This window comes from Taudactylus pleione, unplaced genomic scaffold, assembly GCF_031769625.1.
Source record: "Taudactylus pleione unplaced genomic scaffold, aTauple2 ptg000062l, whole genome shotgun sequence".
Lineage (NCBI taxonomy): Eukaryota > Metazoa > Chordata > Amphibia > Anura > Myobatrachidae > Taudactylus > Taudactylus pleione.
The window spans coordinates 4,079,111-4,092,339 of record NW_028284464.1 but is presented as its reverse complement, the minus strand read 5'-3'; the positions used below and the strand labels follow the sequence as shown (position 1 = coordinate 4,092,339).

Sequence of the window (13,229 nt, the reverse complement as noted above, 5' to 3'; positions counted from 1 at the left end):
GAGCAGTGTCAACTAATAACATTACTTGTTTGAACAAACCTTGTCACTGCAGTTTGTTATATCCTTACCTGTGCACCTCTACATCTGTTATATATATGTGTGTAAACTGTGTATGGAACTGTACCAATTCAGGAGCAGATCTACTTATAAGAAAAGACCACTCTTCTCTCTATTCTGAGAGCATCAGTTGCACCAATAGAAATAATAGCACAGGGGTTTATGCCACAGAAATTAGTTTGATAAGTGAAACCGATTCAAGCAACTAGCGTTTCGTATGTATAATGGTGTTTTATAACCCAATGGGTCAAGAATGATGGCTGTTGACGAGATTCACACTGAATTGCGTCATCGTGACCCCACCCCCCTGTTTCACAATGGCGGCAATCTCTGCATTGTATAGTGGGGACGGGACCAAAATGATGCGATCGCGTGACCGCGCCCCCCGCTCCGCCCAGCAAATGCAGAGTAATTTGTCCGGCAGTGCCCCCCTATGCTGGCCACGCCCCATGCTATGCTGGCCTGGCATGTGTGTGTGTGTGATAAACTAGCATATGGTGGCATTCCTTGCAAGGAACAATGAGCATGGCTCATTCTTTTTAGCATGGAATGCTGCCGTATGCTGGTATATATGTCACCTATATATCACCTCAGTCTCCACCCCCATGCTTGGCTCCACCCCCTCTCTGGAAACCTTTCTATAAATCCTACGCTTGCCCCTGGCTTCAGTAACTACTCAGCCCCGGTGGGTATGGGCACATCCTTTGTGCACATGCTTAGCAGAAACCCCCCATTTTATTGCTGCACACAATTAAGGCACGTGCCTCCACTAAACTCAGGAAGGATGGGAGGTATGCTGCAACCGATACAATCATGGTTTACATAATGATCTTTTTCTACAACAACATTTTGTTATTACTGATTATTATTATTGTTTATCTATATGGTGCCACTACATGCTGCAGCGTTGTACAGTGGCCTGGGAAAGTACAGCATAGTACAAAGATGTAACAGAGCACGGCAGTGTACAAAACAAAGATAAAATGCAAGACATTCCAATCAGAGGCAGATTTAGACCTCATGGGTCCCTAAGCAAGATATCAGTTTGAAGCCCCACTTCCTCAACTGCATGCAATTTTATACACACACACTGCCCCCATAGCAGCACAAACACACAGCCCCCATACTATATCTGCATGCACACACACATTACCTTACTAACACGTACACCCCTTACTCACAGGTACCACTTTCTGACACAGATCCCTTACTGACACTAATACAGGCACACTTACTGACACAGACACACTTACTGACAGACACTGCTTAATGCCACAAATACCACTTACTAACACAGACACACTTACCTACACAGACACCTGTTACTGACACAAACACTTACTGACACAAACACACTTACTGACACAGATACCGTTTTCTGACACAGACACCACTTGGTGACACAGACACACTTACCTACACAGACACCTCTTACTGACACAGACACCCCTTACTGGCACACTGACTTATAGACGTAGCCATTTATTTTATTATACATTCACACAGAAGACACACAACCCCCCCCCCCCCCCCAGACTATAGCAGATGAGTGCTGGTAACATGAACCTGCACCTCCGGAGGAAGTATTTCCAGCACTGCCATGCAGCCACGGACCCGGCTCAGCTCTCCTCATAGGCAGCAGCCTCCTCCCATAATCTTTCCCTCTGATTGTAGATGTGGTGGGGGCAGGAATGGGATTACCACTGGGGCTCCTGGAGCAGGTCCCCGCAAACTGCACCAGCAGTATCATGCCGGCGGGTGCAGGGCCCCACGAGCTGGGCAGGTTGGAGCTGGGCAGCCCCTCCCCTCCCTTCCCTCCCTCTACCTCCCTTCCCTTCAATGCACTGCAGACTAGAGTGCAGATACCGTGGGAGTGCGGGGAGGGTCTGCGTGAGCCATGACGTCAGGCGGTGCATGCTGTGCTCAACCGGGAAATGTTTACAGAGGCACAGAAAAAGGAATGGATTCCTGCCATATATTTTTGTGGGGCCCAGCCACGGGCCCCTTGGGACCCGCCGGGCTCTAAGCGGCTGTTTATGTTGCCTTGTGACAAATCCGCCTCTGGGAACAATACAAGATTATAAAGCAAACAAATGTACATAAGCTATAAAAGGTATACAGTATTTTCAACGCCTGTCATTAGTACCTTGCCGGGATTTGACAGTCGGGAAGCCAGCGGGCGGCATTTCGGCCGTCTGCTTCCTGACTGTATCCCGTCCTGACTACTGAATGTAAAGCCTACTTCTGCGTGTCAAGTTTGTTGTTTAACCAGTCGCAGACACTGAGAAAATCTACTCTTGCAATATACTGTAGTTGTGGTGCTGTAAATGATTACAAATGACCTCTACATGTTCCAGAGAGGAATAACTACTGTAGTTTCCCAAAGGTCTTTTGGTTCACATGGAAAGTGCTCAAGCATTTCTGCCCACTCAGTTGTGACTGGTAGCATTTCCATCATAGAACATTCTGTAGGTCGAGTAGACTGACCTTGGCCATTCATCACAGTACCTGTTACACAAACTGATGTAGCAGAGGACCCGTTCTACTGGAACTCAAAGCAGTGTATCAGTGTGAACCTTGTTCTTTAAGTGCATTATTATCAGACATTTACATTTTAGATGTTTTTGATAAGTTTAAATGAAAACCATTATCCTTGGACTCATGCATTACCTTATTAACATGTTTTGATGCCTATAAAATGTTTAAGTGGCTATTCAGGGCAAATATGGGGGAGATTTATCAAAGCTTGGAGAGATTTAAAGTGAGGAGAGATCATCTTCTAACTGTCAATTTACAGGCTGTGTTTGAAAAATTACAGTTAGGAGCTAATTGGTTGGTACTTTATGTATCTCCACTTTATCTCTCTCCAAGCTTTGATAAATCTCCCCCATTGGTCTTCAGTGCAGTATGGTGCTTTATCAACTACTGCATACACATAGCTCAGAGGTAAGCAGAGAGAAAGTAAATCATTCAAACATTTTAATACACCAAATATGCAACAAAATACAGTTATGGAGGTTGCTGAAAGGAGAAATTTCAGAACTAGAGGTGCCCAAGACTTAGAGGAATATACAAATAGCTTCAGGGGTAGTAAAGGCTAATAAATAAAGGGAATTACCGTATCTTTGGGGACTTATAGCCCGGATTGCATAAGAAACTACAAAATAGTAATAATACACTGATGACCACATAGTTTTTCAATATCAAACAACTAGTTAGCACAAAGTGAAAGTTGCTGTATATTAAAATGTTATAACTAATAATCACATGTTCCTATCCAAAAGTGTCCCAAACATTTTTTTAACCATGCCTTTAGCTAACACGCAAACATGCAATGTTAAACACCGTGGGGGGCGATTCAATTGTGGCATGCGCCCCCTGCTTGGCGTCCATGCGAATAGGCGCCCGACCAAGCAATTCAATTGTTTCTCCTTTGGGGCACCCATTAGCATTTACTGTGCCCACAAGCACCGGGTTTAGCCGCGCATAAGAGAAGGAGCACCTAAAAAATTTGACTTTTGACACATTTTTTCTCGCGCCTCAGCAGGCTCCGAGAAGGAATGTGTCCTCCCACAGCTTTAGGTGTCCGAACGGAGCAACAATTGAATTGCTCCGTTGGGCGCCTATTCGCATAGATGCCCAGCAGGGAGCACGCCACACAATTGAATCTGCTCTTTACAGCCTTGGCGCTGACGATTGTGCAGCGAAAAGCCTGTCTGTCTCCTCTCTTAATTACATGACAAATACACAAGTAAATTGATATCAATTAGGGGCCTATTTATTATGTCAAAAAAATGCAGTGAATTCTCTGAATACAGCCATTTTCAGTGGGCTGACGCATTTAGTGTATCAAGGTCATTTTACAAGAGGTACGGCAACAGATATTGGAGATATCGATTGTGGTTCCACTCCGCGCTTTGTAAAGCATAGCTATCTATGGGGACTGCAAAAATGCCCCATTTACCAAGTTCCGAAATGGTTAGTTTGGCCCCATTAGCCATTGTAGAGTGTAGGCTACATTACCACATTATTTTTCAGAGAGGGATCATTCATGGGCATTATAGAAGCATGGCCCTACATGTTCCTTTTAAGAAGTTGGGTTCCGAACACGAAGTACAGTGATATTGTGACCTTTTAGCTTCCCGTACGCGCAATAGGTATATACTGTCCAGTGATTCCGCATGGATTTTACAGTCAGCGTAAAGCAGTGATATAAAATGTAGCGACTGGGGTGTGTATGATAAATAGACCCCTATGAAGGTAAGTTGTATAGAGTATTAAACCATGGAATTAAACATAAAGCCTGTAGAGTATCACAGTTCAAGATAAAGTGAAATAGACCAATGATAGGCAGAATATTGTATTACGGGGAAGTTTAGAATAATGGATATTGCTTATATAAGTCCAGGTATAAGCATATAAATTAATATACATATATACTGTCACATAGAGCAATATTTGCTATATCAGAGAGCAGTATATTTTTTATCATTTGCAAATATTCTTGCTGGAGAACAGGATATACTGTACAAATGAGGCTGTAGAGACTGGCTGATTTTAAGGAAGCAATGAGCACTAATTTAGCAACTGTAACAAATTCAGGATTTATTCCATGAAAGAGATCAATTGCCTCTCATTAATCACCACGCATCCTGACAGCATATACAGAGGCGTCTCTATACACTGAGTGTCTGCTGCAACTGAGATGCACAGAGACGAGCAGCTCACTGTAGTTCTAAATCTTGTGTCTAAAGCTGCATACACACGTAAATATTTTCTATCCAACCAGCCAACTAGTTGATTTGTTGGAATGAAAATCTGGTAAGGTATGAAAGCAAATGACAATCAGCAATTTGCTCCCAAACGCCGGAAAATGGACAAAAACTGTTGTTTGAACAAATTGTTTAGATCAAACATTTAATAAACTTGTCTGACGACCATTTTCATCTGTTTTCTGGCATTTAGGAGCTTATTGCTGATCATCAGTTACTCCCATACGTTACCAGATTTTCATTCCAACCAATCAACTAGTTGTATGGTTGGACAGAAAATCTTTACGTGTGTACCCAGCTTTAGTCACATCGCAGATGCAATGAAAAGCTGCTCACAGTGTACCAGAGAGACAAGGCTGTGACTTTCCCTACACAATAATTGGTTTTACACACGTACAAAGTTGCAGATGAAGCACAAAAGGAACTTGTCTTGAAGAAATGCCATGGCTGCACACATTGGAGCCCTTCTTAAGCTGGGTACACACTGGAGTGATGTCGGGCCAATTTGCTGTTTCGTAACGACAAATCACCTACATCGCATCAATATGCGCGCTCCTGCGGTCGCATGCAACGCTGCCAGGTTTGATGTGCTGCTCATTAACCTGACGACATCACTAGTGAGTTATGGTAAGTACTGAAGGACAGAACAGTGATCGTTCCATTGTTCATTAACTCATTCAACTGTGGACTGGCAATCCCAGTTCAAGGGTATTTGTTCTGATGTCGGGACGAATGCCCATCGTCTCAGGTTTTGTTGCTTCCAGTTGTTTTATTCTAGCAAATAAGACAGCTCATTTTGAGCGAAAAAGGTACTCAGCGCGGCCAAGTCACATGGGACCTGGCACGCTGAGAGGGGCTATTTGGTGTGACTGAAGCCACAGTATAAAAGGACACATCTGTATGTTTGCACACAAAGACATTGGCTTCCCCCTATAATGCTATGACAATATAATGTATATATACTGTATCATATACTGTATATACATATACATTACATTTAACATAATGAATTCTTCCTGGCACAATGAATTTCTGCCTACCTACATTTAATTCAGTTCTGGTTCTGTTGTAACAAACAAATACAGTAGCTTTGTGTTGCCTGTGACATTGGGCCTGATTCAGCTTGGATCTCAACTGCTAATACGCACACAAACAGTCGATTGTTGCTTATTGTGCATGGATCGCAGTGCACGTGCGTGAACCAGCCACTGCGATCGGGACTGCAATCGCAGTGACTATGTAAAATATCATATGCTTGTGTTTCATTGTTGCCTATAACACAGATGCTTTCTGTGGTAAGATAAGACACATCTCACTGACACAGACAGCATCAAACAATTTTTCTATCCCTTCAAGTTTTTTCATCTGCTCCAAGATGACGCTTATTCAAGTGGATAGCACATAGAGAAGTACCAGTCAAAATTTACCTCATTAGACCTTCTGGATCACTGTTAGTACTCAATACATACAGTATACTCTGTTTTTACTATGTTAAAGAGCGCAATGATCACAATAGAAAGCACATACAGGCCGTGTTCTGTGTACCAGAATGTGAGAGCGTTTAACCAACCACACTCTTTAAGGGAGCCATATATTAGAAATATCAACAAGGAAACACTCAAACTCACAATGCTGCAAAAAACAAATAGCCTAGATTTATAACAGATGGCAATAATTACACTTTGCATTGTACACATTTACATATATTTTAGCAAATCTGGGGCATACATCAATTTGCTTAGTGCTAAATATGTAAATTTGTACTGCTCATACCCACAAAGGCTACTACGCCCATATGTACATCGAACACATACACCTCCTTCTGCTTGGAGAAGCATAATGGGGGCATGCAAACGGGCCTCATTTATCAACGAGTTTTATCACTCACAATGAGTGATAAAGCTCACTGCATATGATAAATGGTGCTCAAGCCAATCAGCTCCCAACTGTCATTTATTAAACAGATGACAGTTGGGAGCTGATTGGCTGGAGCACCATTTATCATTTGCAGCAAGTTTTATCACTCGTTGTGAGTGATAAAACTCATTGATAAATGAGGCAATCTTGCCCGTACTGTACTCCGAGAGGGCCTCATTTATCAACAAGTTTTATCACTCACAACAAGTGATAAAACTTGCTGCAAATGATAAATGGTGCTCCAGCCAATCAGCTCCCAACTGTCATCTGTTTAATAAATGACAGTTGGGAGCTGATTGGCTTGAGCACCATTTATCATATGCAGTGAGCTTTATCACTCATTGTGAGTGATAAAACTCATTGATAAATGAGGCCCTCTCGGAGTACAGTACGGGCATGATTGCCTCATTTATCAATGAGTTTTATCACTCACAATGAGTAATAAAACTTGTTGCATATGATAAATGGTGCTCCAGCCAATCAGCTACCAACTGTCATCTGTTTAAAAAATGACAGTTGGGAGCTGATTGGCTTGAGCATCATTTATCATATGCGATGAGTTTTATTACTCATTGTGAATGATAAAACTCATTGATAAATGAGGCCCAAATACTTTGAGACACAGATACACCTATCGTTAGCTGTGGGTGCACGGGTGCTGGTGCAAAAACACAATGAGGATGATGACAACAATCACAATAATAATGATGGCGATCCCTAGCACTAGCTTGCCACTTCTGATTGTTTGATTATAGATTGACCACTGAAGCTTTTAGTGTTTTGTTCATTGCACATGCTTATATTATATACATCGCTTTATACTATGCCTGAAGTAATTTCTATAATTCATAATGAACTGCTTCAGCCAACAAAATGGCTGCCTTCACAAAACTGGAAAGGTACGCTTTAACTATGATTTTCCAAAAAAGAGATAAATTCCGCACTGGATCTTTTGTAATGTTATTATATGTGATTAATCTCTCACATCCCTTAAATATATTCCACTTAGTAACAGAATACTTCTATTTCATATATCTGAGGTAATGAATGGGGATGGTGCTACCTTGCTCATAAAACTGCATGTTAGTACGCTTTAACTATGGAAAGAAATGAAACTCCTGACTAATATAGAATATTACATACTTGTTTTGTCCTTATCTAACATGCCCAGGTTTATCTGAGATGCCGTTACTGAGTCACAGAATATATGTTATGGCCCCCACACCTTTACTAAATGGCAACAATTTCAAAATTATATATTCTATCCTCCCTATACAGCACACAATGGGAATCCAACAAATGACACTTTCATATTTTATTGTTAGCGATTCTAACCCATTTGTTGACAGAACTGAAATATGGTTTGTCTCGAATGACCCAGATGTATTACTATTATTATAATAAAAGATATATTACTACTGTTATTAGTGCAATTCCCCTAGACAATAACATATATGCATAGAAACTATATCCAAATATGGCATTTTCACTGTGATACAAATCTTATTTATTTTAGCTATACAGCGTAATATATGTAGCATTTACAATGAACAACATGATCACAGCACTATTTGGCCTAATACAGACATGTATAATGGATTTATAGAGATACTACCTTGTGTGCTTCCCTTTTACCTGCTGTTTAATACGTTAAATACATGGAAATGTGATCTCACCACTAATAAACATAGAGTAATAACCCATTCCTAAACATATTATTGCCAGCAGGGGTGCCACAATTTTTTAAAGTTGTGGGGAAGATATAACTTAATTTTGGCACCCCTAAATAGCTGAATGTCACCCCTTTAAGAGCAGCTGGAGCAACGCGCCACACCACCTACCTCAGGCCTGACCTACCTGATGACAGAAATCCGTAAGCCTGAGGTGTCTGTTTTTGCTGATTTGGCCTCTGCATGCAGACATCACTGCTTTGTCCCTATCTCCTCACTCACAAACACAACACTATTGCGCAGCTCCGGGACCATTTGCAATCAAAAGAGCATCCCTGTATAGACAAGTCATCCAGCCAGCATCGGGAGAGGAGGAGGACGGTTATCCAGGTGCTGCCGGGAGTTGCAGTTTGGGACAGGCTTAGAAGCCTATCGCTACAGAGTACTGAACCTCACTCTATGACTACAGAGACTATCATGCAATGCGAGTTCGCCATGAGAACGGCTTGCAGGACCCTACTCGCACCTAATAGGATTGAGCCCAGTGTTACACCATGCTATTACTATACACACACCACTGCAAATATTCTGTAGGTATAAAACAAGAATTCAAAAATAAAAAGTAAAAATAAAAAAATTCAAGGGCGAAAAACAAAAAAACATATCAAATGCGCAAACTTTGCCCCATTTGGCCGCCTAATGGGCATGATTCAGAGATGTGCACAATGGCAATTTTTATGCAGATCGAGCAATTTTTTGCTATTGCTCATGTGCCAAAATCACACTGCGTACAAACAGCGAATGTCTTGTGATTCTGCACATGAGGAGAAACCATTTGCAAAGTGAGCGACAGGTAGTTGGCATTTGAGAGAGGTAACAGGGGTGATTAGAAATAACGGCGTTTGGGGGAAGTAATGGGGTACCGTTTAAATGCCGTTACATGGGCGTGCATAAATTAGCCATTGCAATCTCCTATGCAGCATTATAGCTCTCTGTGTGTCAGTAGAGCCAGTGTATTTTAAACAGGACAGACATGCTGCATGGCTTGTCGATGTGCGTCGATTATTACCTATTTTTGCGCTGGTACGTGATGTAGAACGCAGGTAAGAAAGCAGTAGTGTTTATCCCTATGCCTTGGTGAGCTTGGGAACTATTAGCATATTTTCGCAGCTGCATTCCATGCAAAATCGCAGCTTCGATCGCAGTAGCATCCATCTCTGAATCAGGCCCTATGTACAGTTCAGACATGACCATGCACATATACTGTATTGACTACAACCTCAGACTGCACCCAAATACAGTCATAGGGACTCTTAATCCCTCCAATCCAGCAATTCATGCAACAATAAATAATACAATAGGTTAAGCACAATAAGTACAGTACACATTGCATCCATGCCACACATGGGAATTATTATCAGACACCACTACACACACTATGCTGGGCTGGTTACAACCTGAGGGGGGAGACATGCTCAGACTTCACCTTATAATGGCCAAAAACCAACAACAAAAAGTTCTAATACTATAGGAGGTGTCAATAGTATGTACTGTGAGTTGGCAAATATGGTCAACATAAACAAATATGATAACGCATTTTCCCTAAATCGTATCCTCTAATACAGGCCTGACCAACTTGTGGCTCTCCAGCTGTTGTGAAACTACAAGTCCCAGCATGCCCTGCTGCAATTTTAGCATTCCCTAATAGCAAAATTGTAGCAGGGCATGCTGGGACTTGTAGTTTCACAAAAGCTGGAGAGCCACAGGTATGTATGTGTATCCAACATAGTAAATACCTCACTGCTTCCATTCATTACGGGGTGCTTCATTCTTCCTCAGCATTCAGCAAGCACATGCCCATCAGGAACTGCGTCAGTAGAACTTATTTCCCCTTCGTGCTAGGGACATGTAAGTGACGTGAGTGAGGGCAGAAGTGCAGTTCCATGCCCATTAAGGCCATCTAAAGAAGAAAGTTGTCCCCTTGCGGGCTCAGTTGCTCGCTACGCTCGCCACATAGTTATATTCCCCCTCTATGCCCACTTGGATGGTAGGGAATAACTTTGGACAGTAGCTGATGACGTCAGGGTCCTCCCCGCGAGATGAATTTAGACATTACCCTGCTGCCTGGCTCTGATGAATCCTTCCCATGCGGCTGCTGCTGAACTCCTCCAAGGGTCAGAAAAGCATGTGATGAGCTCCACCAATCAGAGCTCAGCACATGCCTCTTTTTTTGTGGTGTCTCAAAGGACTCAAGGTGCCCACACACATATCAATGTGCTCACGATCAGCCGATGTGTACGATTTCCCTTGAAACTCTCCCCGGCAGCTCTGCACACGATCTCCACACGATCTGTACACGATTTGGTGTCCAATCTTCATACGATCTCTCCTGCATCCAGACTTTCACAGTGCATTGCTTTCCTAGATTGTCAGATCTGCCCTACAGCATGGCAGATCTGAGGATGCGATGTTCGACCAGCGGGGACGCGCATCGCATCGTGATCGTGAGTGGGGACTCATGATTTGCTCACGATTTTGGCATGTTTTATACGATTTGTCGTCATGATTCGTCAAAATCGGACAAATCATGTAAAATATCGCTATGTGTGTGGCCAGCATTACTCAGCTTCCAGTAATGCACAGTGCACTCAATGTGCCCCTGCTCTCTCAAAGGTTGGGGGGGCAGTCTCCTCCTTGCACCTCTGTTTCGGCAACTATGATTGCCAGTGCTAATCCTAACCCGTAGCTAAAGTGGCAGTACATAATCTGGCATTCAGCAAAAAAGAGACAACATTTGCACCCAAGATAATAACAAAAGTTAAATCACCTTCACATGGCATTATTTTCATTATTGGACTCACACAAAACTTGTAATGAAGCCTTCAGGAAATGCGGTCATTTTGAGGTGCAGTTCCTATTTCTCAAATAATATAATTAGTTAAACCAACTGACAGGACCAAAGATTAAGAAGTTTAGGCCCTAAATCACTGCTTCTGTTCCCTGGTATAATGACCATTGATACATGTGAGAATTGCAGAAGTAAGCTACAGCTTATTGGACAACATAAGCAGCTGTGGGAGGTGTCTTATGGGAATTTTAGAATGGGTGGAATTCAATTTTAGACTCTCCATTTTAAATTTTATATGCATGTTACATTTCTCCAGATAGTATTTGTATGGCCAAATCTGTCAGAGTTCTCCATTGTTTCTGGACAAGCCTGTGTATGGGCAACTTAAGAGAAAGTGGTTATTTTAAAAACTGCCTAACAAGTCCTAAAAGGACTTATGGGTGTATTAAAGAAACCAGTCTACATTAGTATTGCTGGGGACTAGGAGATCCTGCATTACACTTCACTTAAATAAACTTTTCTGTGCGACAACATTTCTAATACACTTCCTGTTTAAGTTTTAACACACTAAAAATTCAAGCTAGTGTATAGTTACATATATTAGGAAAAAGTAGCATAACGTTCTTTACACAAGATTTCCCCTGAGAAGGTTCTCCGCTACATATAAAAAGCGTTACACCACCTCCTTACAATGATTCTACTGTTACACATCATGTCTGGTGGACAAAGACTCAAATGTAAGCAAAATTGTGCAGAACAGCTACAATCTCTGTATCTGAAGAGTGAGTGTGTAGAAACCAAGTTTGTTTGCACATTTCTTATAGAGAAAACCAGAGTAGAGGGTAGCTTTAGTCCACAAAATCTATTTTCTTATATATATGCATATAATATAATTATATATAATATATATGTATATATAATCTATAGCATGTCAGTAGTTCCATTTCTGATGTCTGAACAGCACTTTAACAAAAAATAATATATATGATGCACTTATGTTGTGGTGTATTTATGTTGAAGCCTTGTGTGCATCAATGTTGTAAGTTATTGAGGTTCACTTCCCAATGGTTACATTGAATCATGTACAGCTTTGCACAGTCTTGGGTACAGGCTGTACTCTGATTTACTCCAATACATGCTGCTCCTGCAACCTGGTCCTTGTTATCTTATCAGGACCAATAGAAAAGTAAAGTTTTTCTGGCTGACAAGAGACAAGACTTATGGCTGCTAATTACAGAATGTGTGTCCTCTGTTCACTTTAAATGACCCCAAGCAAAGATAAATCTGCCAAAATCATTGCTCCAAACTACATTTAATCAGTAGTGTAGCTATACTTTACATGCTCCAATTTCAATAACCAAGTAGAATATATATATTCAATACAGTAACAGATATGTTTTGTTTCCCAAAACAAACGCATGTCAATGTCATTGAAGTGTTAAATAAACATGAATTAAGTGTGAAAAGTCATAGTTATTGATTTTATTGGGACTTGTTATGTGTTCCTTAGTAAATGATAAAGTGACTTTGCTTTGCATGAACCTCTCTGTCAGTCAGAGACTCAGCCATGTGAGTGTGTCACTTAGTCCCCATTACAATGAGCTATACATCACAGCACACAGCTAGGATAGACACTGGGGCTGTGCTATTCAATAGCCTGGGACGTTTCTTCCACAAGTCCAACACAATGAGCCAATCAATAATGTGTTATGCAACCCCGAGGCCCCTCCTTTTGGACATTTACCAATAAAAAATGATCTGTGTCACTAATAATTGCCTATGGGTCTTCTTTAGTGTCATTTGCATAAGAGACTATATTTAGATTAATATTAGAAGTGGTTAATCGGCACATTAGGTCTAATGCACATATTATTATATACACACATTTGCATACTAGCATAAGAACAATAATATATTTATTAATTCAACTAAATATACATTATACCCGCAATGGGCATGGTGTGC

The 13,229-nt window shown here is 41.4% G+C and overlaps 1 protein-coding gene across 1 annotated transcript in view; it reads right to left on the bottom strand.

The window, feature by feature from the left end:
• SCARF2 (scavenger receptor class F member 2) overlaps positions 1-13,229 on the bottom strand; it is a 236,101-nt gene that overhangs the window by 222,261 nt on the left and 611 nt on the right.